Source organism: Pinus tabuliformis, chromosome 4_1 (assembly GCF_031772625.1).
Source record: "Pinus tabuliformis cultivar Carrire ecotype Pingquan chromosome 4_1, CPIR1, whole genome shotgun sequence".
Lineage (NCBI taxonomy): Eukaryota > Viridiplantae > Streptophyta > Pinopsida > Pinales > Pinaceae > Pinus > Pinus tabuliformis.
The window spans coordinates 319458493-319464937 of record NC_142303.1 but is presented as its reverse complement, the minus strand read 5'-3'; the positions used below and the strand labels follow the sequence as shown (position 1 = coordinate 319464937).

Sequence of the window (6445 nt, the reverse complement as noted above, 5' to 3'; positions counted from 1 at the left end):
TCAATCCTGGTTAGCATCATCAAGATCTTCAAGTATCCTTGTTCATAAAATTCGAGTATGTACTACACAACATGATCTTCTTATCCTTGAAAGTCTAGGTAAAGTGAGTATTCCAAATTCATTGAACTTGTTGATAATCATGTAAAGTATCAAACTCGGCGGATTAAATGGATAACACTGCTCAAATAAGAAAAGGAAATTTGACCACAATATTATCCGTCACTGTGTCAGATCCGACCTTCCCCATCCCGAAAACTCCTTCCCAACCAAGTAGTGGGGTTGGCGAATTTGGACATTATCAATAGCAGTAATGCAAGATTGAAATGTGAGAAGATTTTTACGGAGCGTTCACGGTTTAAATTGACATTTTAATAACTTGAAACTATAAATAAATGTTATATTTGTTTACAATTATATAATCTCATTGGTTTGATTTCCGCCATGAAATCCAGATCTGATTCTCATACCAAAAAGTTTAAATTGCCATTCAAATAAATTGGGTCCATGAAGAATGTTATATTACTTTACTGAAATTGCAGAATCTCATTTTGACCATCACCTCTCGTCCAAAAAGGCTATTAAGATAAGAAGCTATCTGACTTTTATCCTAAGACCAGAATAAGAAACGATCCAAATGGCATTTATCCCAGACACTTTTCAGGCCATCTGAATGGGCCACCTATGGCAGTTCCGGAAAGCTCCGGACTAACTCTCATGTCGAACTCATACACCTAACAGTAGGTACTGCCATCTTTGACGTGGCGCTCACTCCATTGCTGCAATTGTTTGGTTGGACGATGCATTTTAGGCCTTCAGAAGAAAAAGCCCTGCCTTATCATTAATCTCAGCATCTTCCACGAGAATAAGGAAAAAAATTGCATTGGTCCTCACCATATACTCGCTATGGCCGATGTGAGCTTCATTCTTGGTGTTGTCGGTCAGTACATACAATATATGATCAGAGTCGCATTTAATGTTTCTTTAGTGATTTGAATCGCTTGTTCATCTGAATTATTATATGTTTGGGCAATATGTTGCAGGAAATGTGATATCGTTCCTCGTTTTCATATCGCCGGTGTAAGCTCTTAAATGTTTTGAATGGTTAAATACATTTAGTTTCTAGGGAGTTTTGTCAATCTTGCAAGTGTTGTTCAATAATATTTTATTTACAGGAAGACATTTTGGCGTATAGTGAAGAATAAGTCCACACAGGACTTCAAACCTCTCCCTTATATCTGCACGTTGTTGAGCACTTCGCAATGGACATATTATGGATTAATAAAGCCCGGGGGACTGTTGATCTCTACGATTAATGGGGCAGGCGCGGTATTGGAAGCAGCATATATCATTCTGTTTATAATTTATGCCCATAAGGGACTTCGGGTTAGTATTTTTTTTTTTTTCAATCACCTTCATATTGAGTGTTTCAGTTGATGCTTCCACGACTATTAGATCGAACACAAATATTAGTATGTCACATAGAGAACTGGAATTCTGATAACACTTCATAAATCCAAAGTGAAAGATGGATCTTGTCGACCAATAAATTTTATGACTCATGGTACATCTAATTGGTGTTGTTATGCAGCTCAAGACTATTATTCTGGTGTTGCTTGTGGATATAGTATTTTTTGCTGCTGTATTTTTGGTGACCTTTCTGGCACTAAATCAACAAACGAGAATAAACGTAGTAGGAATTCTATGCGTGTGTTTAACGTTAAGCATGTATGGTTCTCCATTAACAGTTATGGTAAGCTTGGTTTTCAACATTTAGGCACAGAAAAAAAATTGTCAATAATTCAAGGAAGATTAGTGCCATTTTGAATTTTACAGACTGACCTTGTAATCCCCACGTATGTGGGTGGCAACAGAAAAGTGTCATAGTAACGAAGAGCGTGGAATTCATGCCATTTTTCCTGTCATTCTTCCTGTTTCTTAACGGAGGAGTTTGGGCAGTTTGGGCAGTGCTGGAACGAGACGTGTTTGTTGGGGTTAGTGTTGAAGTTTTTCATTGAAATTAGATTTAGGTAGAATGCATATTATTCAAACAAATGTGTTGCTGTAATGTATAGATCCCGAATGGAATCGGCTTCGGCCTTGGAGCTGCACAGCTTCTTCTGTACTTGATTTATAGAAAGGGGAAGCCCAGGCGAGAAGGAATCAGAGACGAAGTTGTAAAGACTGAGGACTTTAAACTTGTGACGGATATCGAGATTGGCGGTGGAGGTGTACATCAATTCAGTGCAGAAGATAAGAAGTCCCAACCCAACAATCTAGAGATCTAGAGAAAGGATTGAGTATTCCTAAGGCTAATGTACAGGGTCTCAGAAAGCTTGTAAAATCCCTTTCTCTAGACTCTGGAATGTTGCAATCAGATGCAGGCCAAATGCAGTATAACCTTTCTCTAGTACCCCATCATGAAGGCGAAAATCCAGAACGCTATTGAAAATACTGAATGTGAAAAAGCAAATGTTGAATCTAGCCTGCACCATTTTTTAGTAACTAGGAGTTTACAAAAGCTATCCTTGGATCAATAAATCTATGTCAATAAAAGCGTATGTTATTGTATAATCTGCCACTGTAAACTGCTTAGAAAAACTCGCGCGTACCTTGAGCGTATCTTCATCTATCGAAATCTGTTACGATGCAACAGGCATAATTTGAGCCTTCCGAAATCTGCTATAATGCAACAAAGGTAATCAGTTTTTCTTAATGCGTACCAGCAAAGATCACTAGTTGTGGAAAATTGAAATATGGATGAAACTAGAAACTGTTAATGGCCCCAAGAAAACAATACGCAATAATGTTTGTTCGCAATAATTTGGTAATAATGTTGACTGGAAACTCTGCTTCGATTTGGGCACATCAATAAAAATTTTACAATTAGAAAGATTCCTTTCACTCAGAACTCTCCGGACAGAAACCAAATGAAGCCGCAGAACCTGTTTATTTTTTATTTTTTGCCAATTTTTTTTAAGCAGTTTTCATGTATACAGGATTGGAGAGTTGAACTAGGAAACCAAACTTCTCCATGTAACCGTCCCATAAATGCCAAGATAAAGTTGCCATCCTATAAATGCCAAGATTAAGTTATCATTTCAAAAAAAGATTAAGTTATCATTTCAAAAAAAATTAGAATTTTCAGTAAAAAGAAATTAAACATTAATATTTAATATGGAGCCGATACTATCATTTTCATTTTTTAAGTCATATGTTTCCTCCCAACTCACGTGCAGCGGGTGACACTTGAACACAAGTTGCCTTATTAAGTAAACTTTTTCTCAACCACTAGTACTATGGAGATTGGACCAGCTGATATATCATTTTAAAAATATATTAATTATAACAAATTAATTTAATGTTTAATTATTAAAAATTATATATTTACTTTATTTAAAATTTATATTAAGATTATAAAATTTTCGCTTATTTTTTAAAATGTTCAGGCTGAGTAGGCTTAATTGTTAAGAGTATGTGTTTTCTTTTAAGAGGTCACTGATAGAGTATGCATATCTTTGTAGACATAGCAAAACTTTTTCTCAACCACTAGTACTATTGAGATTGGACCAGGTGATATGTCATTTTAAAAATATATTAATTTATAATTAATTTAATGTTTAATTATTAAAAAATATATGTTGACTTTATTTAAAATTTATATCAATACCAATTTTTTAAAATGTATAGCTTTAATGGGTTTAATGGTTAAGAACATGTGTTTCCTCCTAAGAAGTCATTGGTTCAAAACCGCACGTGTAGAGTATGTATGTCTTAGTAGACTTAGCCTTTAAGTTGTATAAAAAATACATAAATTATTATTATTATAAATTATTAGAATTTATTGCAACTAAAATACTAGTAAACCTTTGGGACCCTTCCATCTCTTAGTTTTCACAAATTTCACATTACTTCTATCACCAATTAAATTAACCCTAAGACTAAAATTCAATCCATAATATTAAACTATAAAAAAATTACAAAATGTTTTAGTAAAAAACAAAATAATTTTAGGTCAAAAGAAAAATCTAATGCGTATTACCATGGTTATGGGATATACAATAATATATTGTACTAGAGCTAAAACATTTTAATTATGTGTTATTGAATATGTCTAGATATTTATAAGTCCTTCCATACTCAACCTTATATAATGCACATATAAATAAATCTATTGACTACCAACTTTAAAAAAATACAAAATACGAATTTTACACTTCAATCCATACTTAATAATTTATTTATATACTTAATATTTTTTTAATCTATCGAATTAAAGTTTATCAATTTTAATTACAATTCAATAACATTAAATAAACCTTCCTAAACATTTCTTCCAATAGAGTTGTTATAAGTGAAATAATTTGAATCTTGTAAAAACCTTTTTTAAAACATTGCTGATAAAAACACCAAACAAGTGAACTGTATCAAATATAAATTCTTCCAAATTATTTGAAAAAAAAGGATATAATCATCAAAATATGTTACCAAGAAAAACTAAATTTATTTCACGTGTATTTTTGTATATATCCATCAAAATATGTTAATAAGAAAAAACTAAATTTATTTCTTACATATAAGTCTGTTTTTATTGGGTGTTGTAATTTTGCCTCATAGCTATAGGTAATAGTTTTTATATTAAATTAATTAGTCTGTTTTTATTGGGTGTTGTAATTTTGCCTCATAGTTAAAGGTAATTGTTTTTTATTAAATTAATTATTTTTAGTGAGATATTAAAAAAAATATTTTATTATTATTATTTAAATAATTAAAATTCATATTTTATTTTTTTAAATTAGTTATTTATATTAATTCATGACAAATTTACAATGGTGAGAGCACAATTTCAAAATAGTAAGGGCCTCACTCTTACCAAATGTGTTGAGCATCATATATAAACAAAAAGACACAAACATTAATAGAAGAAAAAACTAAAGCATCAAAATATGTTAATAAGAAAAAACAAAATTGATTTCTCATATATAAGTTTGTGTTTTTATTGGGTGTTTTAATTTTGCCTCATAGTTAAAGGTAACTGTTTTCATATTAAATTAATCATTTTTATTGAGATATTAAAAAAAATAAAAATTATTATTATTATTTAAATAATTAAAATTGATATATATATATTTTTTAAATTAACTATTTTTATTAATTCATGACAAATTTACAATGTGGTGAGCACAATTTCAAAATAGTAAGGGCCTAACTCCTACCGAATGTGTTGGGCATCACATATAAATAAAAGGACACAAACATTAACAGAAGAAAGCTATTAGACCCAATATAGATTGCCTAGGTTGACCAAAATTGTTCAAAAAAAAAATACACCCCACCCTCATCACTCACGATCCAAGTTGTTGGGAGCCTGAACATCAATACCACCCTCTCCAAGGCGATGGAATGCTTCATGAACATGAGATTCCATGTCTTCCATTTTCCCTTTGAAGCTATTCACCCGCTCCTAGAGTTGCTTTTTACCTCTTCGAAGGGAGTCCTACCGATCGAGAATATGAAATTGATTATGCTGAACTTCATTCAGGAAACATATGACATCATTTTGGTCGTTGTTTCTATCACCTACCAACTATTCAAACACCACTAGCACTTGAATTTAAGCCTTTAGGGATTCAAATTGGGGGGGAACGGGGATTGGTTCACACACCTAAGGGAGATGCCATGAGGCTGCTCCAAATGTCCCCCTTTGTCTTGCGAAACAAATGGATGCATAACGCCCAACCCCCTATGGCCCATGCCTCCTTGGGGCCTTCCTCTTTGCTACAACATGGATATGTCGACGAAGGTTTCTTTTGACCCCCACCTATTCTTTCAGCCAACAACTGTGTTGTCCTTGCCACAAAAACAACCATGATTCCTGGGGATTATGACCTCTCCAACACCCAAAACCTGCACCCAAAATGTGTAATTCCACCTCTCCCTACTCGACCTCAAAGTGTCTTACTGAGGCTCATAGACCAACCCGCACCAACCCCAACTTAAAACATATTGTTCTTCTCCTGTGACTAGACACAGGATACTCCACCCACCAACCCAACTAAACAGTGCCTTGACATAAACATAAAATCCCAGATGATAGCTCCTCCTCCCTCCGACACTGAATAAAGATAAAATTAGGCACCCCAAAATGACCAATACCCTTCTTACTCAACCCCTATTTTTCTCCAGGAGCAGAGAAAGTTACTTACCATCAAGTGGAAACAGTACTAGAGTAATTTAAAGCCTTCCAACCAAATATAAAAGAGAAGATATAGGGTGAATTCCACCAGGGCCAACAAGAGGCTTTAGAGGCCCCCTTCTTAGATCCCACCTCAACAATAGATTTCCAAGTGAACTATGTAAGTGGATAATTGAAAACAATATAGGACAAGCGAAAAAATATTACCTGCAAGAAGGAGTAGGTCATGTCTCTAGTACCCAAGCTGAAAAG

The 6445-nt window shown here is 33.5% G+C and overlaps 1 pseudogene across 1 annotated transcript; it reads left to right on the top strand.

Moving 5' to 3' along the window:
* Positions 1–818: 818 nt before the first annotated feature.
* On the top strand, positions 819–2711 carry LOC149175578 (bidirectional sugar transporter SWEET17-like; annotated as a pseudogene). Its single transcript, XR_016258570.1, has 6 exons — positions 819–937; positions 1041–1077; positions 1173–1383; positions 1589–1750; positions 1872–1991; positions 2073–2711. The product of XR_016258570.1 is annotated as a bidirectional sugar transporter SWEET17-like (transcript).
* The last annotated feature ends 3734 nt before the right edge of the window (positions 2712–6445 follow it).